The 26,789-nt window shown below is 52.1% G+C and overlaps 1 long non-coding RNA gene across 1 annotated transcript; it reads left to right on the forward strand.

Moving 5' to 3' along the window:
* The first annotated feature begins 24,308 nt into the window (after positions 1-24,308).
* On the forward strand, positions 24,309-26,311 carry LOC142795639 (uncharacterized). The gene is made up of 2 exons (XR_012893189.1): positions 24,309-24,860; positions 24,983-26,311. It is a non-coding gene; the product is annotated as an uncharacterized LOC142795639 (long non-coding RNA).
* Positions 26,312-26,789: the final 478 nt, after the last annotated feature.

Raw genomic sequence — 26,789 nt, forward strand, 5'->3', positions numbered from 1 at the left:
TGGAGGTGCGGCGCTTTTTTTTCTTTGGGCTGATAGCTTTGAAGATATGTTCTGATGGTGGTGAGAGTGGAGCACGACTGTCTCCGTGGCGCAATTGGCTAGCGCGATCGGCTGTTAACCGAGAGGTTGGAAGTTGGAGCCCACTCGGTGGTGTATTGCTTTTTTTTTCTTTGGGCTGATAGCTTTGAAGATATGTTCTGATGGTGGTAAGAGTGGAGCACGACTGTCTCCGTGGCGCAATTGGCTAGCGCTATCGGCTGTTAACCGAAAGGTTGGAGGTTAGGGCCCACCTGGTGGTGGTGCGGCGCTTTTTTTTTTTTGGGGCTGATAGCTTTGAAGATATGTTCTGATGGTGGTGAGAGTGGAGCACGACTGTCTCCGTGGCGCAATTGGCTAGCGCGATCGGCTGTTAACCGAAAGTTTGGAGGTACGAGCCCACCCGGTGGTGGTGCGGCGCTTTTTTTTCTTTGGGCTGATAGCTTTGAAGATATGTTCTGATGGTGTTGAGAGTGAAGCAGGACTGTCTCCGTGGCGCAATGGGCTAGCGCGATCGGCTGTTAACCGAAAGGTTGGAGGTACGAGCCCACCCGGTGGTGGTGCGGCGCTTGTTTTTCTTTGGGCTGACAGCTTTGAAGATATGTTCTGATGGTGGTGAGAGTGGAGCACGACTGTCTCCGTGGCGCAATTGGCTAGTGCGATCAGCTGTTAACCGAAAGGTTAGAGGTACGAGCCCAACCGGTGGTGGTGCGGCGCTTTTTTTTCTTTGGGCTGATAGCTCTGAAGAAATGTTCTGACGGTGGTGTGAGTGGGGCACGACTGTCTCCGTGGCGCAATTGGCTAGCGCAATTGGCTAGCGCAATCGGCTGTTAACCGAAAGGTTGGAGGTTCGAGCCCTTCCGGGAGTGGTGTGTTGCTTTTTTTATTTTGGGCTGATAGCTTTGAAAATATGTTCTGATGGTGGTGAGTGTGGAGCAGGACTGTCTCCGTGGCGCAATTGGCTAGCGCGAACGGCTGTAAACCGAAAGGTTGGAGGTACGAGCCTACCCGGTGAAGGTGCGGCGCTTTTTTTTCTTTGGGCTGATAGCTTTGAAGATATGTTCTGATGGTGGTGAGAGTGGAGCACGACTGTCTCCGTGGCGCAATCGGCGAACGCGATCGGCTGTTAACCGAAAGGTTGGAGGTACGAGCCCTCCCGGGAGTGGTGTGTAGCTTTTTTTATTTTGGGCTGATAGCTTTGAAGATATGTTCTGATGGTGGTGAGAGTGGAGCACGACTGTCTCCGTGGCGCAATTGGCTAGCGCGATCGGCTGTTAACCGAACAGTTGGAGGTATTAGCCCACCCGGTGGTGGTGCGGCGCTTTTTTTTCTTTGGGCTGATAGCTTTGAAGATATGTTCTGATGGTGGTGGGAGTGGAGCACGACTGTCTCCATGGCGCAATTGGCTAGCGCGATCGGCTGTTAACCGAGAGGTTGGAAGTTGGAGCCCACTCGGTGGTGTATTGCTTTTTTTTTCTTTGGGCTGATAGCTTTGAAGATATGTAATGATGGTGGTGAGAGTGGAGCACGACTGTCTCCGTGGCGCAATTGGCTAGCGCGATCGGCTGTTAACCGAAAGGTTGGAGGTACGAGCCCACCCGGTGGTGGTGCGGCGCTTTTTTTTCTTTGGGCTGATAGCTTTGAAGATATGTTCTGATGGTGTTGAGAGTGGAGCAGGACTGTCTCCGTGGCGCAATGGGCTAGCGCGATCGGCTGTTAACCGAAAGGTTGGAGGTACGAGCCCACCCGGTGGTGGTGCGGCGCTTGTTTTTCTTTGGGCTGATAGCTTTGAAGATATGTTCTGATGGTGGAGAGAGTGGAGCACGACTGTCTCCGTGGCGCAATTGGCTAGCGCGATCAGCTGTTAACCGAAAGGTTAGAGGTACGAGCCCACCCGCCGGTGGTGCGGCGCTTTTTTTTCTTTGGGGTGATACCTCTGAAGAAATGTTCTGACGGTGGTGTGAGTGGAGCACGACTGTCTCCTTGGCGCAATTGGCTAGCGCGATCGGCTGTTAACCGAAAGGTTGGAGGTTCGAGCCCTCCCGGGAGTGGTGTGTAGCTTTTTTTATTTTTGGCTGATAGCTTTGAAAATATGTTCTGAGGGTGGTGAGTGTGGAGCAGGACTGTCTCCGTGGCGCAATTGGCTAGCGCGATCGGCTGTTAACCGAAAGGTTGGAGGTACGAGCCTACCCGGTGGAGGTGCGGCGGTTTTTTTTCTTTGGGCTGATAGCTTTGAAGATATGTTCTGATGGTGGTGAGAGTGGAGCACGACTGTCTCCGTGGCACAATTGGCTAGCGCGATCGGCTGTTAACCGAGAGGTTGGAAGTTGGAGCCCACTCGGTGGTGGTGCGGCGATTTTTTTCCTTTTGGCTGATAGCTCTGAAGAATTGTTCTGACGGTGGTGAGAGTGGAGCACGACTGTCTCTATGGCGCAATTGGCTATGCGATCGGCTGTCAACTGAAAGGTTGGAGTTTCGAGTCCCGCGGGAGTGGTGTATTGCTTTTTTTTCTTTGGGCTGATAGCTTTGAAGATATGTTCTGATGGAGGTAAGAGTGGAGCACGACTGTCTCTGTGGCGCAATTGGCTAGCGCTATCGGCTGTTAACCGAAAGGTTGGAGGTTAGGGCCCACCTGGTGGTGGTGCGGCGCTTTTTTTTCTTTGGGCTGATAGCTTTGAAGATATGTTCTGATGGTGGTGAGAGTGGAGCACGACTGTCTCCGTGGCGCAATTGGCTAGCGCGATCGGCTGTTAACCGAAAGTTTGGAGGTACGAGCCCACCCGGTGGTGGTGCGGCGCTTTTTTTTCTTTGGGCTGATAGCTTTGAAGATATGTTCTGATGGTGGTGAGAGTGGAGCAGGACTGTCTCCGTGGCGCAGTCGGCTAACGCGATCGGCTGTTAACCGAAAGGTTGGAGGTACGAGCCCTCCCGGGAGTGGTGTGTTGCTTTTTTTATTTTGGGCTGATAGCTTTGAAGATATGTTCTGATGGTGGTAAGAGTGGAGCACGACTGTCTCCGTGGCGCAATTGGCTAGCGCGATCGGCTGTTAACCGAAAGGTTGGAGGTACGAGCCCACCTGGTGGTGGTGCGGCGGTTTTTTTCTTTGGGCTGATAGCTTTGAAGATATGTTCTGATGGTACTGAGAGTGGAGCACGACTGTCTCCATGGCGCAATTGGCTATTCGATCGGCTGTTAACTGAAAGGTTTGAGGTTCGAGCCCTTCCGGGAGTGGTGTGTTGCTTTTTTTATTTTGGGTTGATAGCTTTGAAAATATGTTCTGATGGTGGTGAGTGTGGAGCAGGACTGTCTCCGTGCCGCAATTGGCTAGCGCGATCGGCTGTTAACCGAAAGGTTGGAGGTTCGAGCCCTCCCGGGAGTGGTGTGTTGCTTTTTTTATTTTGGGTTGATAGCTTTGAAAATATGTTCTGATGGTGGTGAGTGTGGAGCAGGACTGTCTCCGTGGCGCAATTGGCTAGCGCGATCGGCTGTAAACCGAAAGGTTGGAGGTACGAGCCTACCCGGTGGAGGTGCGGCGCTTTTTTTTCTTTGGGCTGATAGCTTTGAAAATATGTTCTGAGGGTGGTGAGTGTGGAGCAGGACTGTCTCCGTGGCGCAATTGGCTAGCGCGATCGGCTGTTAACCGAAAGGTTGGAGGTACGAGCCTACCCGGTGGAGGTGCGGCGGTTTTTTTTCTTTGGGCTGATAGCTTTGAAGATATGTTCTGATGGTGGTGAGAGTGGAGCACGACTGTCTCCGTGGCACAATTGGCTAGCGCGATCGGCTGTTAACCGAGAGGTTGGAAGTTGGAGCCCACTCGGTGGTGGTGCGGCGATTTTTTTCCTTTTGGCTGATAGCTCTGAAGAATTGTTCTGACGGTGGTGAGAGTGGAGCACGACTGTCTCTATGGCGCAATTGGCTATGCGATCGGCTGTCAACTGAAAGGTTGGAGTTTCGAGTCCCGCGGGAGTGGTGTATTGCTTTTTTTTCTTTGGGCTGATAGCTTTGAAGATATGTTCTGATGGAGGTAAGAGTGGAGCACGACTGTCTCTGTGGCGCAATTGGCTAGCGCTATCGGCTGTTAACCGAAAGGTTGGAGGTTAGGGCCCACCTGGTGGTGGTGCGGCGCTTTTTTTTTCTTTGGGCTGATAGCTTTGAAGATATGTTCTGATGGTGGTGAGAGTGGAGCACGACTGTCTCCGTGGCGCAATTGGCTAGCGCGATCGGCTGTTAACCGAAAGTTTGGAGGTACGAGCCCACCCGGTGGTGGTGCGGCGCTTTTTTTTCTTTGGGCTGATAGCTTTGAAGATATGTTCTGATGGTGGTGAGAGTGGAGCAGGACTGTCTCCGTGGCGCAGTCGGCTAACGCGATCGGCTGTTAACCGAAAGGTTGGAGGTACGAGCCCTCCCGGGAGTGGTGTGTTGCTTTTTTTATTTTGGGCTGATAGCTTTGAAGATATGTTCTGATGGTGGTAAGAGTGGAGCACGACTGTCTCCGTGGCGCAATTGGCTAGCGCGATCGGCTGTTAACCGAAAGGTTGGAGGTACGAGCCCACCTGGTGGTGGTGCGGCGGTTTTTTTCTTTGGGCTGATAGCTTTGAAGATATGTTCTGATGGTACTGAGAGTGGAGCACGACTGTCTCCATGGCGCAATTGGCTATTCGATCGGCTGTTAAATGAAAGGTTTGAGGTTCGAGCCCTTCCGGGAGTGGTGTGTTGCTTTTTTTATTTTGGGTTGATAGCTTTGAAAATATGTTCTGATGGTGGTGAGTGTGGAGCAGGACTGTCTCCGTGCCGCAATTGGCTAGCGCGATCGGCTGTTAACCGAAAGGTTGGAGGTTCGAGCCCTCCCGGGAGTGGTGTGTTGCTTTTTTTATTTTGGGTTGATAGCTTTGAAAATATGTTCTGATGGTGGTGAGTGTGGAGCAGGACTGTCTCCGTGGCGCAATTGGCTAGCGCGATCGGCTGTAAACCGAAAGGTTGGAGGTACGAGCCTACCCGGTGGAGGTGCGGCGCTTTTTTTTCTTTGGGCTGATAGCTTTGAAGATATGTTCTGATGGTGGTGAGAGTGGAGCACGACTGTCTCCGTGGCGCAATTGGCTAGCGCGATCAGCTGTTAATCGAAAGGTTGGAGGTACGAGCCCACCCGGTGGTGGTGCGGCGCTTTTTTTTCTTTGGGCTGATAGCTTTGAAGATATGTTCTGATGGTGGTGAGAGTGGAGCAGGACTGTCTCCGTGGCGCAATCGGCTAACACGATCGGCTGTTAACCGAGAGGTTGGAAGTTGGAGCCCACTCGGTGGTGGTGCGGCGATTTTTTTCCTTTTGGCTGATAGCTCTGAAGAAATGTTCTGACGGTGGTGAGAGTGGAGCACGACTGTCTCCATGGCGCAATTGGCTATGCGATCGGCTGTCAACTGAAAGGTTGCAGTTTCGAGTCCCGCGGGAGTGGTGTATTGCTTTTTTTTCTTTGGGCTGATAGCTTTGAAGATATGTTCTGATGGAGGTAAGAGTGGAGCACGACTGTCTCCGTGGCGCAATTGGCTAGCGCTATCGGCTGTTAACCGAAAGGTTGGAGGTTAGGGCCCACCTGGTGGTGGTGCGGCGCTTTTTTTTCTTTGGGCTGATAGCTTTGAAGATATGTTCTGATGGTGGTGAGAGTGGAGCACGACTGTCTCCGTGGCGCAATTGGCTAGCGCGATCGGCTGTTAACCGAAAGTTTTGAGGTACGAGCCCACCCGGTGGTGGTGCGGCGCTTTTTTTTCTTTGGGCTGATAGCTTTGAAGATATGTTCTGATGGTGGTGAGAGTGGAGCAGGACTGTCTCCGTGGCGCAGTCGGCTAACGCGATCGGCTGTTAACCGAAAGGTTGGAGGTACGAGCCCTCCCGGGAGTGGTGTGTTGCTTTTTTTTATTTTGGGCTGATAGCTTTGAAGATATGTTCTGATGGTGGTAAGAGTGGAGCACGACTGTCTCCGTGGCGCAATTGGCTAGCGCGATCGGCTGTTAACCGAAAGGTTGGAGGTACGAGCCCACCTGGTGGTGGTGCGGCGGTTTTTTTCTTTGGGCTGATAGCTTTGAAGATATGTTCTGATGGTACTGAGAGTGGAGCACGACTGTCTCCATGGCGCAATTGGCTATTCGATCGGCTGTTAACTGAAAGGTTTGAGGTTCGAGCCCTTCCGGGAGTGGTGTGTTGCTTTTTTTATTTTGGGTTGATAGCTTTGAAAATATGTTCTGATGGTGGTGAGTGTGGAGCAGGACTGTCTCCGTGCCGCAATTGGCTAGCGCGATCGGCTGTTAACCGAAAGGTTGGAGGTTCGAGCCCTCCCGGGAGTGGTGTGTTGCTTTTTTTATTTTGGGTTGATAGCTTTGAAAATATGTTCTGATGGTGGTGAGTGTGGAGCAGGACTGTCTCCGTGGCGCAATTGGCTAGCGCGATCGGCTGTAAACCGAAAGGTTGGAGGTACGAGCCTACCCGGTGGAGGTGCGGCGCTTTTTTTTCTTTGGGCTGATAGCTTTGAAGATATGTTCTGATGGTGGTGAGAGTGGAGCACGACTGTCTCCGTGGCGCAATTGGCTAGCGCGATCAGCTGTTAATCGAAAGGTTGGAGGTACGAGCCCACCCGGTGGTGGTGCGGCGCTTTTTTTTCTTTGGGCTGATAGCTTTGAAGATATGTTCTGATGGTGGTGAGAGTGGAGCAGGACTGTCTCCGTGGCGCAATCGGCTAACACGATCGGCTGTTAACCGAAAGGTTGGAGGTACGAGCCCTCCCGGGAGTGGTGTGTTGCTTTTTTTTATTTTGGGCTGATAGCTTTGAAGATATGTTCTGATGGTGGTGAGAGTGGAGCACGACTGTCTCCGTGGCGCAATTGGCTAGCGCGATCGGCTGTTAACCGAAAGGTTGGAGGTACGAGCCCACCCAGTGGTGGTGCGGCTCTTTTTTTCTTTGGGCTGATAGCTTTGAAGATATGTTCTGATGGTGGTGAGAGTGGAGCACGACTGTCGTCTCCATGGCGCAATTGGCTATTCGATCGGCTGTTAACTGAAAGGTTTGAGGTTCGAGCCCTTCCGGGAATGGTGTGTTGCTTTTTTATTTTGGGCTGATAGCTTTGAAGATATGTAATGATGGTGGTGAGAGTGGAGCACGACTGTCTCCGTGGCGCAATTGGCTAGCGCGATTGGCTGTTAACCGAAAGGTTGGAGGTACGAGCCCACCCGGTGGTGGTGCGGCGCTTTTTTTTCTTTGGGCTGATAGCTTTCAAGATATGTTCTGATGGTGTTGAGAGTGGAGCAGGACTGTCTCCGGGGCGCTATTGGCTAGCGCGATCGGCTGTTAACCGAAAGGTTGGAGGTACGAGCCCACCCGGTGGTAGTGCGGCGCTTTTTTTTCTTTGGGCTGATAGCTTTGAAGATATGTTCTGATGGTGGTGAGAGTGGAGCACGACTGTCTCCGTGGCGCAATTGGCTAGCGCGATCGGCTGTTAACCGAAAGGTTGGAGGTACGAGCCTACCCGGTGGAGGTGCGGCGCTTTTTTTTCTTTGGGCTGATAGCTTTGAAGATATGTTCTGATGGTGGTGAGAGTGGAGCACGACTGTCTCTGTGGCGCAATCGGCTAACGCGATCGGCTGTTAACCGAAAGGTTGGAGGTACGAGCAATCCCGGGAAAGGTGTGTTGCTTTAATTATTTTGGGCTGATAGCTTTGAAGATATGTTCTGTAGGTGGTGATAGTGGAGCACGACTGTCTCCGTGGCGCAATTGGCTAGCGCGATCGGGTGTTAACCGAAAGGTTGGAGGTACGAGCCCACCCGGTGGTGGTGCGGCGCTTTTTTTTCTTTGGGCTGATAGCTTTGAAGATATGTTCTGATGGTGGTGAGAGTGGAGCAGGACTGTCTCCGTGGCGCAATGGGCTAGCGCGATCGGCTGTTAACCGAAAGGTTGGAGGTACGAGCCCACCCGGTGGTGGTGCGGCGCATGTTTTTCTTTGGGCTGTTAGCTTTGAAGATATGTTCTGATGGTGGTGAGAGTGGAGAACGACTGTCTCCGTGGCGCAATTGGCTAGCGCGATCAGCTGTTAACCGAAAGGTTAGAGGTACGAGCCCCTCGCTGGTGGTGCGGCGCTTTTTTATCTTTGGGCTGATAGCTCTGAAGAAATGTTCTGACGGTGTTGTGAGTGGAGCACGACTGTTTCCGTGGCGCAATAGGCTAGCGCGATCGGCTGTTAACCGAAAGGTTGAAGGTTCGAGCCCGCCCGGGAGTGGTGTAATGCTTTTTTTATTTTGGGCTGATGGCTTTGAAAATATGTTCTGAGGGTGGTGAGTGTGGAGCAGGACTGTCTCCGTGGCGCAATTGGCTAGCGCGATCGGCTGTTAACCGAAAGGTTGGAGGTACGAGCCTACCCGGTGGAGGTGCGGCGCTTTTTTTTCTTTGGGCTGATAGCTTTGAAGATATGTTCTGATGGTGGTGAGAGTGGAGCACGACTGTCTCCGTGGCGCAATTGGCTAGCGCGATCGGCTGTTAACCGAGAGGTTGGAAGTTGGAGCCCACTCGGTGGTGGTGCGGCGATTTTTTTCCTTTTGGCTGATAGCTCTGAAGAAATGTTCTGACGGTGGTGAGAGTGGAGCACGACTGTCTCCATGGCGCAATTGGCTATGCGATCGGCTGTCAACTGAAAGGTTGGAGTTTCGAGTCCCGCGGGAGTGGTGTATTGCTTTTTTTTCTTTGGGCTGATAGCTTTGAAGATATGTTCTGATGGAGGTAAGAGTGGAGCACGACTGTCTCCGTGGCGCAATTGGCTAGCGCTATCGGCTGTTAACCGAAAGGTTGGAGGTTAGGGCCCACCTGGTGGTGGTGCGGCGCTTTTTTTTCTTTGGGCTGATAGCTTTGAAGATATGTTCTGATGGTGGTGAGAGTGGAGCACGACTGTCTCCGTGGCGCAATTGGCTATTCGATCGGCTGTTCACTGAAAGGTTTGAGGTTCGAGCCCTTCCGGGAGTGGTTTGTTGCTTTTTTTATTATGGGCTGATAGCTTTGAAGATATGTAATGATGGTGGTGAGAGTGGAGCACGACTGTCTCCGTGGCGCAATTGGCTAGCGCGATCGGCGGTTAACCGAAAGGTTGGAGGTACGAGCCCACCCGGTGGTGGTGCGGCGCTTTTTTTTTCTTTGGGCTGATAGCTTTGAAGATATGTTCTGATGGTGTTGAGAGTGGAGCAGGACTGTCTCCGTGGCGCAATGGGCTAGCGCGATCGGCTGTTAACCGAAAGGTTGGAGGTACGAGCCCACCCGGTGGTGGTGCGGCGCTTGTTTTTCTTTGGGCTGATAGCTTTGAAGATATGTTCTGATGGTGGAGAGAGTGGAGCACGACTGTCTCCGTGGCGCAATTGGCTAGCGCGATCAGCTGTTAACCGAAAGGTTAGAGGTACGAGCCCACCCGCCGGTGGTGCGGCGCTTTTTTTTTCTTTGGGGTGATAGCTCTGAAGAAATGTTCTGACGGTGGTGTGAGTGGAGCACGACGGTCTCCTTGGCGCAATTGGCTAGCGCGATCGGCTGTTAACCGAAAGGTTGGAGGTTCGAGCCCTCCCGGGAGTGGTGTGTAGCTTTTTTTATTTTGGGCTGATAGCTTTGAAAATATGTTCTGAGGGTGGTGAGTGTGGAGCAGGACTGTCTCCGTGGCGCAATTGGCTAGCGCGATCGGCTGTTTACCGAAAGGTTGGAGGTACGAGCCTACCCGGTGGAGGTGCGGCGCTTTTTTTTCTTTGGGCTGATAGCTTTGAAGATATGTTCTGATGGTGGTGAGAGTGGAGCACGACTGTCTCCGTGGCGCAATTGGCTAGCGCGATCGGCTGTTAGCCGAGAGGTTGGAAGTTGGAGCCCACTCGGTGGTGGTGCGGCGATTTTTTTCCTTTTGGCTGATAGCTCTGAAGAAATGTTCTGACGGTGGTGAGAGTGGAGCACGACTGTCTCCATGGCGCAATTGGCTATGCGATCGGCTGTCAACTGAAAGGTTGGAGTGTCGAGTCCCGCGGGAGTGGTGTATTGCTTTTTTTTCTTTGGGCTGATAGCTTTGAAGATATGTTCTGATGGAGGTAAGAGTGGAGCACGACTGTCTCCGTAGCGCAATTGGCTAGCGCTATCGGCTGTTAACCGAAAGGTTGGAGGTTAGGGTCCACCTGGTGGTGGTGCGGCGCTTTTTTTTCTTTGGGCTGATAGCTTTGAAGATATGTTCTGATGGTGGTGAGAGTGGAGCACGACTGTCTCCGTGGCGCAATTGGCTAGCGCGATCGGCTGTTAACCGAAAGTTTGGAGGTACGAGCCCACCCGGTGGTGGTGCGGCGCTTTTTTTTCTTTGGGCTGATAGCTTTGAAGATATGTTCTGATGGTGGTGAGAGTGGAGCAGGACTGTCTCCGTGGCGCAGTCGGCTAACGCGATCGGCTGTTAACCGAAAGGTTGGAGGTACGAGCCCTCCCGGGAGTGGTGTGTTGCTTTTTTTATTTTGGGCTGATAGCTTAGAAGATATGTTCTGATGGTGGTAAGAGTGGAGCACGACTGTCTCCGTGGCGCAATTGGCTAGCGCGATCGGCTGTTAACCGAAAGGTTGGAGGTACGAGCCCACCTGGTGGTGGTGCGGCGGTTTTTTTCTTTGGGCTGATAGCTTTGAAGATATGTTCTGATGGTAGTGAGAGTGGAGCACGACTGTCTCCATGGCGCAATTGGCTATTCGATCGGCTGTTAACTGAAAGGTTTGAGGTTCGAGCCCTTCCGGGAGTGGTGTGTTGCTTATTTTATTTTGGGCTGAAAGCTTTGAAGATATGTAATGATGGTGGTGAGAGTGGAGCACGACTGTGTCCGTGGCGCAATTGGCTTGCGCGATCGGCTGTTAACCGAAAGGTTGGAGGTACGAGCCCACCCGGTGGTGGTGCGGCGCTTGTTTTTCTTTGGGCTGATAGCTTTGAAGATATGTTCTGATGGTGGTTAGAGTGGAGCACGACTGTCTCCGTGGCGCAATTGGCTAGCGCGATCAGCTGTTAACCGAAAGGTTAGAGGTACGAGCCCAACCGGTGGTGGTGCGGTGCTTTTTTTCTTTGGGCTGATAGCTCTGAAGAAATGTTCTGACGGTGGTGTGAGTGGAGCAGGACTGTCTCCGTGCCGCAATTGGCTAGCGCGATCGGCTGTTAACCGATAGGTTGGAGGTTCGAGCCCTCCCGGGAGTGGTGTGTTGCTTTTTTTATTTTGGGTTGATAGCTTTGAAAATATGTTCTGATGGTGGTGAGTGTGGAGCAGGACTGTCTCCGTGGCGCAATTGGCTAGCGCGATCGGCTGTAAACCGAAAGGTTGGAGGTACGAGCCTACCCGGTGGAGGTGCGGCGCTTTTTTTTCTTTTGGCTGATAGCTTTGAAGATATGTTCTGATGGTGTTGAGAGTGGAGCACGACTGTCTCCGTGGCGCAATTGGCTAGCGCGATCGGCTGTTAACCGAAAGTTTGGAGGTACGAGCCCACCCGGTGGTGGTGCGGCGCTTTTTTTTCTTTGGGCTGATAGCTTTGAAGATATGTTCTGATGGTGGTGAGAGTGGAGCAGGACTGTCTCCGTGGCGCAATCGGCTAACACGAACGGCTGTTAACCGAAAGGTTGGAGGTACGAGCCCTCCCGGGAGTGGTGTGTTGCTTTTTTTTATTTTGGGCTGATAGCTTTGAAGATATGTTCTGATGGTGGTGAGAGTGGAGCACGACTGTCTCCGTGGCGCAATTGGCTAGCGCGATCGGCTGTTAACCGAAAGGTTGGAGGTACGAGCCCACCCAGTGGTGGTGCGGCTCTTTTTTTCTTTGGGCTGATAGCTTTGAAGATATGTTCTGATGGTGGTGAGAGTGGAGCACGACTGTCGTCTCCATGGCGCAATTGGCTATTCGATCGGCTGTTAACTGAAAGGTTTGAGGTTCGAGCCCTTCCGGGAATGGTGTGTTGCTTTTTTATTTTGGGCTGATAGCTTTGAAGATATGTAATGATGGTGGTGAGAGTGGAGCACGACTGTCTCCGTGGCGCAATTGGCTAGCGCGATTGGCTGTTAACCGAAAGGTTGGAGGTACGAGCCCACCCGGTGGTGGTGCGGCGCTTTTTGTTCTTTGGGCTGATAGCTTTCAAGATATGTTCTGATGGTGTTGAGAGTGGAGCAGGACTGTCTCCGTGGCGCTATTGGCTAGCGCGGTCGGCTGTTAACCGAAAGGTTGGAGGTACGAGCCCACCCGGTGGTAGTGCGGCGCTTTTTTTTCTTTGGGCTGATAGCTTTGAAGATATGTTCTGATGGTGGTGAGAGTGGAGCACGACTGTCTCCGTGGCGCAATTGGCTAGCGCGATCGGCTGTTAACCGAAAGGTTGGAGGTACGAGCCTACCCGGTGGAGGTGCGGCGCTTTTTTTTCTTTGGGCTGATAGCTTTGAAGATATGTTCTGATGGTGGTGAGAGTGGAGCACGACTGTCTCCGTGGCGCAATTGGCTAGCGCGATCAGCTGTTAATCGAAAGGTTGGAGGTACGAGCCCACCCGGTGGTGGTGCGGCGCTTTTTTTTCTTTGGGCTGATAGCTTTGAAGATATGTTCTGATGGTGGTGAGAGTGGAGCAGGACTGTCTCCGTGGCGCAATCGGCTAACACGGACGGCTGTTAACCGAAAGGTTGGAGGTACGAGCCCTCCCGGGAGTGGTGTGTTGCTTTTTTTTTATTTTGGGCTGATAGCTTTGAAGATATGTTCTGATGGTGGTGAGAGTGGAGCACGACTGTCTCCGTGGCGCAATTGGCTAGCGCGATCGGCTGTTAACCGAAAGGTTGGAGGTACAAGCCCACGCAGTGGTGGTGCGGCTCTTTTTTTCTTTGGGCTGATAGCTTTGAAGATATGTTTTGATGGTGGTGAGAGTGGAGCACGACTGTCGTCTCCATGGCGCAATTGGCTATTCGATCGGCTGTTAACTGAAAGGTTTGAGGTTCGAGCCCTTCCGGGAATGGTGTGTTGCTTTTTTATTTTGGGCTGATAGCTTTGAAGATATGTAATGATGGTGGTGAGAGTGGAGCACGACTGTCTCCGTGGCGCAATTGGCTAGCGCGATTGGCTGTTAACCGAAAGGTTGGAGGTACGAGCCCATTCGGTGGTGGTGCGGCGCTTTTTTTTCTTTGGGCTGATAGCTTTCAAGATATGTTCTGATGGTGTTGAGAGTGGAGCAGGACTGTCTCCGTGGCGCTATTGGCTAGCGCGATCGGCTGTTAACCGAAAGGTTGGAGGTACGAGCCCACCCGGTGGTAGTGCGGCGCTTTTTTTTCTTTGGGCTGATAGCTTTGAAGATATGTTCTGATGGTGGTGAGAGTGGAGCACGACTGTCTCCGTGGCGCAATTGGCTAGCGCGATCGGCTGTTAACCGAAAGCTTGGAGGTACGAGCCTACCCGGTGGAGGTGCGGCGCTTTTTTTTCTTTGGGCTGATAGCTTTGAAAATATGTTCTGATGGTGGTGAGAGTGGAGCACGACTGTCTCCGTGGCGCAATCGGCTAACGCGATCGGCTGTTAACCGAAAGGTTGGAGGTACGAGCAATCCCGGGAAAGGTGTGTTGCTTTTTTTATTTTGGGCTGATAGCTTTGAAGATATGTTCTGTAGGTGGTGATAGTGGAGCACGACTGTCTCCGTGGCGCAATTGGCTAGCGCGATCGGCTGTTAACCGAAAGGTTGGAGGTACGAGCCCACCCGGTGGTGGTGCGGCGCTTTTTTTTCTTTGGGCTGATAGCTTTGAAGATATGTTCTGATGGTGGTGAGAGTGGAGCAGGACTGTCTCCGTGGCGCAATGGGCTGGCGCGATCGGCTGTTAACCGAAAGGTTGGAGGTACGAGCCCACCCGGTGGTGGTGCGGCGCATGTTTTTCTTTGGGCTGATAGCTTTGAAGATATGTTCTGATGGTGGTGAGAGTGGAGCACGACTGTCTCCGTGGCGCAATTGGCTAGCGCGATCAGCTGTTAACCGAAAGGTTAGAGGTACGAGCCCACCCGCTGGTGGTGCGGCGCTTTTTTATCTTTGGGCTGATAGCTTTGAAGATATGTTCTGATGGTGGTGAGAGTGGAGCACGACTGTCTCCGTGGCGCAATTGGCTAGCGCGATCGGCTGTTAACCGAGAGGTTGGAGGTACGAGCCCACCCAGTGGTGGTGCGGCTCTTTTTTTCTTTGGGCTGATAGCTTTGAAGATATGTTCTGATGGTGGTGAGAGTGGAGCACGACTGTCGTCTCCATGGCGCAATTGGCTATTCGATCGGCTGTTAACTGAAAGGTTTGAGGTTCGAGCCCTTCCGGGAATGGTGTGTTGCTTTTTTATTTTGGGCTGATAGCTTTGAAGATATGTAATGATGGTGGTGAGAGTGGAGCACGACTGTCTCCGTGGCGCAATTGGCTAGCGCGATTGGCTGTTAACCGAAAGGTTGGAGGTACGAGCCCACCCGGTGGTGGTGCGGCGCTTTTTGTTCTTTGGGCTGATAGCTTTCAAGATATGTTCTGATGGTGTTGAGAGTGGAGCAGGACTGTCTCCGTGGCGCTATTGGCTAGCGCGATCGGCTGTTAACCGAAAGGTTGGAGGTACGAGCCCACCCGGTGGTAGTGCGGCGCTTTTTTTTCTTTGGGCTGATAGCTTTGAAGATATGTTCTGATGGTGGTGAGAGTGGAGCACGACTGTCTCCGTGGCGCAATTGGCTAGCGCGATCGGCTGTTAACCGAAAGGTTGGAGGTACGAGCCTACCCGGTGGAGGTGCGGCGCTTTTTTTTCTTTGGGCTGATAGCTTTGAAGATATGTTCTGATGGTGGTGAGAGTGGAGCACGACTGTCTCCGTGGCGCAATTGGCTAGCGCGATCAGCTGTTAATCGAAAGGTTGGAGGTACGAGCCCACCCGGTGGTGGTGCGGCGCTTTTTTTTCTTTGGGCTGATAGCTTTGAAGATATGTTCTGATGGTGGTGAGAGTGGAGCAGGACTGTCTCCGTGGCGCAATCGGCTAACACGGACGGCTGTTAACCGAAAGGTTGGAGGTACGAGCCCTCCCGGGAGTGGTGTGTTGCTTTTTTTTTATTTTGGGCTGATAGCTTTGAAGATATGTTCTGATGGTGGTGAGAGTGGAGCACGACTGTCTCCGTGGCGCAATTGGCTAGCGCGATCGGCTGTTAACCGAAAGGTTGGAGGTACAAGCCCACGCAGTGGTGGTGCGGCTCTTTTTTTCTTTGGGCTGATAGCTTTGAAGATATGTTTTGATGGTGGTGAGAGTGGAGCACGACTGTCGTCTCCATGGCGCAATTGGCTATTCGATCGGCTGTTAACTGAAAGGTTTGAGGTTCGAGCCCTTCCGGGAATGGTGTGTTGCTTTTTTATTTTGGGCTGATAGCTTTGAAGATATGTAATGATGGTGGTGAGAGTGGAGCACGACTGTCTCCGTGGCGCAATTGGCTAGCGCGATTGGCTGTTAACCGAAAGGTTGGAGGTACGAGCCCATTCGGTGGTGGTGCGGCGCTTTTTTTTCTTTGGGCTGATAGCTTTCAAGATATGTTCTGATGGTGTTGAGAGTGGAGCAGGACTGTCTCCGTGGCGCTATTGGCTAGCGCGATCGGCTGTTAACCGAAAGGTTGGAGGTACGAGCCCACCCGGTGGTAGTGCGGCGCTTTTTTTTCTTTGGGCTGATAGCTTTGAAGATATGTTCTGATGGTGGTGAGAGTGGAGCACGACTGTCTCCGTGGCGCAATTGGCTAGCGCGATCGGCTGTTAACCGAAAGCTTGGAGGTACGAGCCTACCCGGTGGAGGTGCGGCGCTTTTTTTTCTTTGGGCTGATAGCTTTGAAAATATGTTCTGATGGTGGTGAGAGTGGAGCACGACTGTCTCCGTGGCGCAATCGGCTAACGCGATCGGCTGTTAACCGAAAGGTTGGAGGTACGAGCAATCCCGGGAAAGGTGTGTTGCTTTTTTTATTTTGGGCTGATAGCTTTGAAGATATGTTCTGTAGGTGGTGATAGTGGAGCACGACTGTCTCCGTGGCGCAATTGGCTAGCGCGATCGGCTGTTAACCGAAAGGTTGGAGGTACGAGCCCACCCGGTGGTGGTGCGGCGCTTTTTTTTCTTTGGGCTGATAGCTTTGAAGATATGTTCTGATGGTGGTGAGAGTGGAGCAGGACTGTCTCCGTGGCGCAATGGGCTGGCGCGATCGGCTGTTAACCGAAAGGTTGGAGGTACGAGCCCACCCGGTGGTGGTGCGGCGCATGTTTTTCTTTGGGCTGATAGCTTTGAAGATATGTTCTGATGGCGGTGAGAGTGGAGCACGACTGTCTCCGTGGCGCAATTGGCTAGCGCGATCAGCTGTTAACCGAAAGGTTAGAGGTACGAGCCCACCCGCTGGTGGTGCGGCGCTTTTTTATCTTTGGGCTGATAGCTTTGAAGATATGTTCTGATGGTGGTGAGAGTGGAGCACGACTGTCTCCGTGGCGCAATTGGCTAGCGCGATTGGCTGTTAACCGAGAGGTTGGAAGTTGGAGCCCACCCGGTGGTGGTGCGGCGATTTTTTTCCTCTTGGCTGATAGCTCTGAATAAATGTTCTGATGGTGGTGAGAGTGGAGCATGACTGTCTCCATGGCGCAATTGGCTATGCGATCGGCTGTCAACTGAAAGGTTGGAGGTTCGAGTCGCGCGGGAGTGGTGTATTGCTTTTTTTTCTTTGGGCTGATAGCTTTGAAGATATGTTCTGATGGTGGTGAGAGTGGAGCACGACTGTCTCCGTGGCGCAATTGGCTAGCGCGATCGACTAATAACCGAGAGGTTGGAGGTTCGAGCCCACCCGGTGGTGGTGCGGAGATTTTTTTCCTTAGGGCTGATAGCTCTGAAGAAATGTTCTGACGGTGATGAGAGTGGAGCATGACTGTCTCCATGGCGCAATTGGCTATGCGATCGGCTGTTAACTGAAAGGTTGGAGGCTCGAGCCCTCGCGGGAGTGGTGTGTTGCTTTTTTTCGGGGCTGATAGCTTTGAAGATATTTTCTGATGGTGGTGAGAGTGGAGCACGACTGTCTCCGTGGCGCAATTGGCTAGCGCGATCGGCTGTTAACCGAAAGGTTGGAGGTACGAGCCCACCCAGTGGTGGTGCGGCTCTTTTTTTCTTTGGGCTGATAGCTTTGAAGATATGTTCTGATGGTGGTGAGAGTGGAGCACGACTGTCGTCTCCATGGCGCAATTGGCTATTCGATCGGCTGTTAACTGAAAGGTTTGAGGTTCGAGCCCTTCCGGGAATGGTGTGTTGCTTTTTTATTTTGGGCTGATAGCTTTGAAGATATGTAATGATGGTGGTGAGAGTGGAGCACGACTGTCTCCGTGGCGCAATTGGCTAGCGCGATCGGCTGTTAACCGAAAGGTTGGAGGTACGAGCCCACCCGGTGGTGGTGCGGCGCTTTTTTTTCTTTGGGCTGATAGCTTTCAAGATATGTTCTGATGGTGTTGAGAGTGGAGCAGGACTGTCTCCGTGGCGCTTTTGGCTAGCGCGATCGGCTGTTAACCGAAAGGTTGGAGGTACGAGCCCACCCGGTGGTAGTGCGGCGCTTTTTTTTCTTTGGGCTGATAGCTTTGAAGATATGTTCTGATGGTGGTGAGAGTGGAGCACGACTGTCTCCGTGGCGCAATTGGCTAGCGCGATCGGCTGTTAACCGAAAGGTTGGAGGTACGAGCCTACCCGGTGGAGGTGCAGCGCTTTTTTTTCTTTGGGCTGATAGCTTTGAAGATATGTTCTGATGGTGGTGAGAGTGGAGCACGACTGTCTCCGTGGCGCAATCGGCTAACGCGATCGGCTGTTAACCGAAAGGTTGGAGGTACGAGCAATCCCGGGAGTGGTGTGTTGCTTTTTTTATTTTGGGCTGATAGCTTTGAAGATATGTTCTGATGGTGGTGATAGTGGGGCACGACTGTCTCCGTGGCGCAATTGGCTCGCGCGATCGGCTGTTAACCGAAAGGTTGGAGGTACGAGCCCACCCGGTGGTGGTGCGGCGCTTTTTTTTCTTTGGGCTGATAGCTTTGAAGATATGTTCTGATGGAGGTGAGAGTGGAGCAGGACTGTCTCCGTGGCGCAATGGGCTGGCGCGATCGGCTGTTAACCGAAAGGTTGGAGGTACGAGCCCACCCGGTGGTGGTGCGGCGCATGTTTTTCTTTGGGCTGATAGCTTTGAAGATATGTTCTGATGGTGGTGAGAGTGGAGCACGACTGTCTCCGTGGCGCAATTGGCTAGCGCGATCAGCTGTTAACCGAAAGGTTAGAGGTACGAGCCCACCCGCTGGTGGTGCGGCGCTTTTTTATCTTTGGGCTGATAGCTCTGAATAAATGTTCTGACGCTGGTGAGAGTGGAGCACGACTGTCTCCGTGGCGCATTAGGCTAGCGCGATCGGCTGTTAACCGAAAGGTTGAAGGTTCGAGCCCTCCCGGGAGTGGTGTAATGCTTTTTTTATTTTGGGCTGATGGCTTTGAAAATATGTTTTGATGGTGGTGAGTGTGGAGCAGGACTGTCTCCGTGGCACAATTGGCTAGCGCGTCGGCTGTTAACCGAAAGGTTGGAGGTACGAGCCTACCCGGTGGAGGTGCGGCGCTTTTTTTTCTTTGGGCTGATAGCTGTGAAGATATGTTCTGATGGTGGTGAGAGTGGAGCACGACTGTCTCCGTGGCGCAATTGGCTAGCGCGATCGGCTGTGAACCGAGAGGTTGGAAGTTGGAGCCCACCCGGTGGTGGTGCGGCGATTTTTTTCCTTTTGGCTGATAGCTCTGAATAAATGTTCTGATGGTGGTGAGAGTGGAGCATGACTGTCTCCATGGCGCAATTGGCTATGCGATTGGCTGTCAACTGAAAGGTTGGAGGTTCGAGTCGCGCGGGAGTGGTGTATTGCTTTTTTTTCTTTGGGCTGATAGCTTTGAAGATATTTTCTGATGGTGGTGAGAGTGGAGCACGACTGTCCCCGTGGCGCAATTGGCTAGCGCGATCGACTAATAACCGAGAGGTTGGAGGTTCGAGCCCACCCGGTGGTGGTGCGGCGATTTTTTTCCTTAGGGCTGATAGCTCTGAAGAAATGTTCTGACGGTGATGAGAGTGGAGCATGACTGTCTCCGTGGCGCAATTGGCTAGCGCGATCAGCTGTTAACCGAAAGGTTAGAGGTACGAGCCCACCCGCTGGTGGTGCGGCGCTTTTTTATCTTTGGGCTGATAGCTTTGAAGATATGTTCTGATGGTGGTGAGAGTGGAGCACGACTGTCTCCGTGGCGCAATTGGCTAGCGCGATCGGCTGTTAACCGAGAGGTTGGAGGTTCGAGCCCACCCGGTGGTGGTGCGGCGATTTTTTTCCTTAGGGCTGATAGCTCTGAAGAAATGTTCTGACGGTGATGAGAGTGGAGCATGACTGTCTCCGTGGCGCAATTGGCTAGCGCGATCAGCTGTTAACCGAAAGGTTAGAGGTACGAGCCCACCCAGTGGTGGTGCGGCTCTTTTTTTCTTTGGGCTGATAGCTTTGAAGATATGTTCTGATGGTGGTGAGAGTGGAGCACGACTGTCGTCTCCATGGCGCAATTGGCTATTCGATCGGCTGTTAACTGAAAGGTTTGAGGTTCGAGCCCTTCCGGGAATGGTGTGTTGCTTTTTTATTTTGGGCTGATAGCTTTGAAGATATGTAATGATGGTGGTGAGAGTGGAGCATGACTGTCTCCATGGCGCAATTGGCTATGCGATTGGCTGTCAACTGAAAGGTTGGAGGTTCGAGTCGCGCGGGAGTGGTGTATTGCTTTTTTTTCTTTGGGCTGATAGCTTTGAAGATATTTTCTGATGGTGGTGAGAGTGGAGCACGACTGTCTCCGTGGCGCAATGGGCTGGCGCGATCGGCTGTTAACCGAAAGGTTGGAGGTACGAGCCCACCCGGTGGTGGTGCGGCGCATGTTTTTCTTTGGGCTGATAGCTTTGAAGATATGTTCTGATGGTGGTGAGAGTGGAGCACGACTGTCTCCGTGGCGCAATTGGCTAGCGCGATCAGCTGTTAACCGAAAGGTTAGAGGTACGAGCCCACCCGCTGGTGGTGCGGCGCTTTTTTATCTTTGGGCTGATAGCTTTGAAGATATGTTCTGATGGTGGTGAGAGTGGAGCACGACTGTCTCCGTGGCGCAATTGGCTAGCGCGATCGGCTGTTAACCGAGAGGTTGGAGGTACGAGCCCACCCAGTGGTGGTGCGGCTCTTTTTTTCTTTGGGCTGATAGCTTTGAAGATATGTTCTGATGGTGGTGAGAGTGGAGCACGACTGTCGTCTCCATGGCGCAATTGGCTATTCGATCGGCTGTTAACTGAAAGGTTTGAGGTTCGAGCCCTTCCGGGAATGGTGTGTTGCTTTTTTATTTTGGGCTGATAGCTTTGAAGATATGTAATGATGGTGGTGAGAGTGGAGCACGACTGTCTCCGTGGCGCAATTGGCTAGCGCGATTGGCTGTTAACCGAAAGGTTGGAGGTACGAGCCCACCCGGTGGTGGTGCGGCGCTTTTTGTTCTTTGGGCTGATAGCTTTCAAGATATGTTCTGATGGTGTTGAGAATGGAGCAGGACTGTCTCCGTGGCGCTATTGGCTAGCGCGATCGGCTGTTAACCGAAAGGTTGGAGGTACCAGCCCACCCGGTGGTAGTGCGGCGCTTTTTTTTCTTTGGGCTGATAGCTTTGAAGATATGTTCTGATGGTGGTGAGAGTGGAGCACGACTGTCTCCGTGGCGCAATTGGCTAGCGCGATCGGCTGTTAACCGAAAGGTTGGAGGTACGAGCCTACCCGGTGGAGGTGCGGCGCTTTTTTTTCTTTGGGCTGATAGCTTTGAAGATATGTTCTGATGGTGGTGAGAGTGGAGCACGACTGTCTCCGTGGCGCAATTGGCTAGCGCGATCAGCTGTTAATCGAAAGGTTGGAGGTACGAGCCCACCCGGTGGTGGTGCGGCGCTTTTTTTTCTTTGGGCTGATAGCTTTGAAGATATGTTCTGATGGTGGTGAGAGTGGAGCAGGACTGTCTCCGTGGCGCAATCGGCTAACACGGACGGCTGTTAACCGAAAGGTTGGAGGTACGAGCCCTCCCGGGAGTGGTGTGTTGCTTTTTTTTTATTTTGGGCTGATAGCTTTGAAGATATGTTCTGATGGTGGTGAGAGTGGAGCACGACTGTCTCCGTGGCGCAATTGGCTAGCGCGATCGGCTGTTAACCGAAAGGTTGGAGGTACAAGCCCACGCAGTGGTGGTGCGGCTCTTTTTTTCTTTGGGCTGATAGCTTTGAAGATATGTTTTGATGGTGGTGAGAGTGGAGCACGACTGTCGTCTCCATGGCGCAATTGGCTATTCGATCGGCTGTTAACTGAAAGGTTTGAGGTTCGAGCCCTTCCGGGAATGGTGTGTTGCTTTTTTATTTTGGGCTGATAGCTTTGAAGATATGTAATGATGGTGGTGAGAGTGGAGCACGACTGTCTCCGTGGCGCAATTGGCTAGCGCGATTGGCTGTTAACCGAAAGGTTGGAGGTACGAGCCCATTCGGTGGTGGTGCGGCGCTTTTTTTTCTTTCGGCTGATAGCTTTCAAGATATGTTCTGATGGTGTTGAGAGTGGAGCAGGACTGTCTCCGTGGCGCTATTGGCTAGCGCGATCGGCTGTTAACCGAAAGGTTGGAGGTACGAGCCCACCCGGTGGTAGTGCGGCGCTTTTTTTTCTTTGGGCTGATAGCTTTGAAGATATGTTCTGATGGTGGTGAGAGTGGAGCACGACTGTCTCCGTGGCGCAATTGGCTAGCGCGATCGGCTGTTAACCGAAAGCTTGGAGGTACGAGCCTACCCGGTGGAGGTGCGGCGCTTTTTTTTCTTTGGGCTGATAGCTTTGAAAATATGTTCTGATGGTGGTGAGAGTGGAGCACGACTGTCTCCGTGGCGCAATCGGCTAACGCGATCGGCTGTTAACCGAAAGGTTGGAGGTACGAGCAATCCCGGGAAAGGTGTGTTGCTTTTTTATTTTGGGCTGATAGCTTTGAAGATATGTTCTGTAGGTGGTGATAGTGGAGCACGACTGTCTCCGTGGCGCAATTGGCTAGCGCGATCGGCTGTTAACCGAAAGGTTGGAGGTACGAGCCCACCCGGTGGTGGTGCGGCGCTTTTTTTTCTTTGGGCTGATAGCTTTGAAGATATGTTCTGATGGTGGTGAGAGTGGAGCAGGACTGTCTCCGTGGCGCAATGGGCTGGCGCGATCGGCTGTTAACCGAAAGGTTGGAGGTACGAGCCCACCCGGTGGTGGTGCGGCGCATGTTTTTCTTTGGGCTGATAGCTTTGAAGATATGTTCTGATGGTGGTGAGAGTGGAGCACGACTGTCTCCGTGGCGCAATTGGCTAGCGCGATCAGCTGTTAACCGAAAGGTTAGAGGTACGAGCCCACCCGCTGGTGGTGCGGCGCTTTTTTATCTTTGGGCTGATAGCTTTGAAGATATGTTCTGATGGTGGTGAGAGTGGAGCACGACTGTCTCCGTGGCGCAATTGGCTAGCGCGATCGGCTGTTAACCGAGAGGTTGGAAGTTGGAGCCCACCCGGTGGTGGTGCGGCGATTTTTTTCCTCTTGGCTGATAGCTCTGAATAAATGTTCTGATGGTGGTGAGAGTGGAGCATGACTGTCTCCATGGCGCAATTGGCTATGCGATCGGCTGTCAACTGAAAGGTTGGAGGTTCGAGTCGCGCGGGAGTGGTGTATTGCTTTTTTTTCTTTGGGCTGATAGCTTTGAAGATATGTTCTGATGGTGGTGAGAGTGGAGCACGACTGTCTCCGTGGCGCAATTGGCTAGCGCGATCGACTAATAACCGAGAGGTTGGAGGTTCGAGCCCACCCGGTGGTGGTGCGGAGATTTTTTTCCTTAGGGCTGATAGCTCTGAAGAAATGTTCTGACGGTGATGAGAGTGGAGCATGACTGTCTCCATGGCGCAATTGGCTATGCGATCGGCTGTTAACTGAAAGGTTGGAGGCTCGAGCCCTCGCGGGAGTGGTGTGTTGCTTTTTTTCGGGGCTGATAGCTTTGAAGATATGTTCTGATGGTGGTGAGAGTGGAGCACGACTGTCTCCGTGGCGCAATTGGCTAGCGCGATCGGCTGTTAACCGAAAGGTTGGAGGTACGAGCCCACCCAGTGGTGGTGCGGCTCTTTTTTTCTTTGGGCTGATAGCTTTGAAGATATGTTCTGATGGTGGTGAGAGTGGAGCACGACTGTCGTCTCCATGGCGCAATTGGCTATTCGATCGGCTGTTAACTGAAAGGTTTGAGGTTCGAGCCCTTCCGGGAATGGTGTGTTGCTTTTTTATTTTGGGCTGATAGTTTGAAGATATGTAATGATGGTGGTGAGAGTGGAGCACGACTGTCTCCGTGGCGCAATTGGCTAGCGCGATCGGCTGTTAACCGAAAGGTTGGAGGTACGAGCCCACCCGGTGGTGGTGCGGCGCTTTTTTTTCTTTGGGCTGATAGCTTTCAAGATATGTTCTGATGGTGTTGAGAGTGGAGCAGGACTGTCTCCGTGGCGCTTTTGGCTAGCGCGATCGGCTGTTAACCGAAAGGTTGGAGGTACGAGCCCACCCGGTGGTAGTGCGGCGCTTTTTTTTCTTTGGGCTGATAGCTTTGAAGATATGTTCTGATGGTGGTGAGAGTGGAGCACGACTGTCTCCGTGGCGCAATTGGCTAGCGCGATCGGCTGTTAACCGAAAGGTTGGAGGTACGAGCCTACCCGGTGGAGGTGCAGCGCTTTTTTTTCTTTGGGCTGATAGCTTTGAAGATATGTTCTGATGGTGGTGAGAGTGGAGCACGACTGTCTCCGTGGCGCAATCGGCTAACGCGATCGGCTGTTAACCGAAAGGTTGGAGGTACGAGCAATCCCGGGAGTGGTGTGTTGCTTTTTTTATTTTGGGCTGATAGCTTTGAAGATATGTTCTGATGGTGGTGATAGTGGAGCACGACTGTCTCCGTGGCGCAATTGGCTCGCGCGATCGGCTGTTAACCGAAAGGTTGGAGGTACGAGCCCACCCGGTGGTGGTGCGGCGCTTTTTTTTCTTTGGGCTGATAGCTTTGAAGATATGTTCTGATGGAGGTGAGAGTGGAGCAGGACTGTCTCCGTGGCGCAATGGGCTGGCGCGATCGGCTGTTAACCGAAAGGTTGGAGGTACGAGCCCACCCGGTGGTGGTGCGGCGCATGTTTTTCTTTGGGCTGATAGCTTTGAAGATAGCTGGACACACGGGTGGCGGCGGCGGCGGTGAAAGGACGTTCGCCTAATCAGCTCTTTTTGCTTACCCAGACTACCTGAAAACGGTTGCCGTGGCTACGGAATCACATCTTGACGTCACTGAGCCTGCGGAAGTGTTTACGTGTTTCCGGCGTCGACATCGTACCTGGACACACGGGTGGCGGCGGCGGCGGTGAAAGGACGTTCGCCTAATCAGCTCTTTTTGCTTACCCAGACTACCTGAAAACGGTTGCCGTGGCTACGGAATCACATCTTGACGTCACTGAGCCTGCGGAAGTGTTTACGTGTTTCCGGCGTCGACATCGTACCTGGACACACGGGTGGCGGCGGCGGCGGTGAAAGGACGTTCGCCTAATCAGCTCTTTTTGCTTACCCAGACTACCTGAAAACGGTTGCCGTGGCTACGGAATCACATCTTGACGTCACTGAGCCTGCGGAAGTGTTTACGTGTTTCCGGCGTCGACATCGTACCTGGACACACTGGTGGCGGCGGCGGCGGTGAAAGGACGTTCGCCTAATCAGCTCTTTTTGCTTACCCAGGTTGGTGTCCTGCATTTCGGCGGCCGGTGCTTTAGGGTTCCTGCCTTGTTGGAATCGTTGCGCTGGAGCCATTTATCAAAGCGGCGCTCCTTTACAACGTTCAAATTTCCTCCATTTATTAGACTACCTGAAAACGGTTGCCGTGGCTACGGAATCACATCTTGACGTCACTGAGCCTGCGGAAGTGTTTACGTGTTTCCGGCGTCGACATCGTACCTGGACACACGGGTGGCGGCGGCGGCGGTGAAAGGACGTTCGCCTAATCAGCTCTTTTTGCTTACCCAGGTTGGTAAATTCGCTTATTTCTCAATACCGCCTTACCGCCACCGCCGTTGCCACCGTGTTTCAGTGCTTTGCTGAGTTCTCTGTGCATAATGTGCCTTTTTCCTAATTGAATGCTCCCGAATTGAGTGCGAACTGAGTGCTACTGTGAATGCCTGGACAACGTACCATGACAAGCACGTGCCAGTCTTGTGATGAGCCCCTCCCCTGTGATGGGCGTGTCCTGAAGTGCAACGAATGTGAGTCCTCTTACCATGTTGGCAGTTGTTCTGGCTGGTCGGAGACGACATTTAAGACTAAAGGAGAGAGCGGTCGCAGGGCATGGCGATGTGCTGCTTGCCGTTCATCTAAAGCGAAAAGTGGGGAGAAAACTAGCGTGGACTCTGAGTTAACCATTTGCCTGGCAGATATAACTAGGAGGCTTGATGCTTTAGCAGGGCTGCCGGCTCAGGTTGGTGAGATTAAGGTCTCAATCCAGCTGTTGTCACAAAAGTACGATGACATCTTGAACTGTCAAGCTAAGCAGGAAAAGGACATTAGTAGCTTAAACAGACGCGTTGGGAAATTAGAGGCGGACTGCACCTCAAGTGATATTCAACAACTGAAAGCTACGGTGAATGATCTCGAGTTTCGTAGTCGGAGACTAAACATAGAAGTTCACGGCATCCGGGTTACGCCAGACGAGAATTTGCTGTGTAAGTTGAATGATGTGGCCAAGATTGCTAACCTGCCAGAGCTGACTGGGAATGACATCGCCGCTATCCACAGACTTCCGGCAAAGCCAAACAAAACACCCGGAATTATAGTTCGATTTGCCCAGCAATCAATTCGTGATAAGTGGCTAGGAAGGCGGAAAGCCCTAAGAGATGCTTCGAATGTTTCGATCACTGAAAACATGACCCAGCAAAACAGAGAGCTGCTGCGCAACGCAAAAGACTGGGCACAGAACAATGGCTATCGTTTTTCATGGCACTGCAACGGCAAGATTCTCGTTAGGAAAAGAGAGGGTGATAGCGCGGTTGTCATTCGTCGTTTGGGTGACCTTGATAAGCTGTGATACTGTTACCCCGCATTGCATTGTTTACTTCCTGATATTCTTTTGATACTCGTCTTAACATGTTTCCCTTAACCGCACCTATAGACCTTATTAATCTTAAAAACTTGTATGACACTTGTTGTGAAAGAAGCCTCAGTTGCGTTCATTTCAACCTTAGATCGGGAAAGAATAAACAGGATGAGCTCGAATATTTTTTTAGTGAAGCACAAGTAAATTTTGACGTTGTGATGTTTTCGGAAACGTGGTTTGCTTCGGAAGATGATGTATTTACGTTTCCAACTTATAAATCATACTACATGAACCGCACAGGCAAAAGGGGTGGTGGCGTAGCTATGCTAATCTCAAGTAAAATAGACTGTGAATTGATGTCTGAATTCTCCTGCATTTCTCCTCTATATGAAATACTCACTGTTAGATGTGGTACATCAGTGTTTTGTGTATGTTACCGCCCTCCATCAAATAATGTCCGTTTGTTTTTTTCTTTTTTAGACTCACTGTTAGAATTTGTGAGTGAAAAAAAATATGCCTTGATTTTAGGTGGTGACCTCAACATCAACATGTTAGCTGAGAGCAGTGTTAAATTAGAACTT

Source organism: Rhipicephalus microplus, chromosome 2 (assembly GCF_043290135.1).
Source record: "Rhipicephalus microplus isolate Deutch F79 chromosome 2, USDA_Rmic, whole genome shotgun sequence".
Lineage (NCBI taxonomy): Eukaryota > Metazoa > Arthropoda > Arachnida > Ixodida > Ixodidae > Rhipicephalus > Rhipicephalus microplus.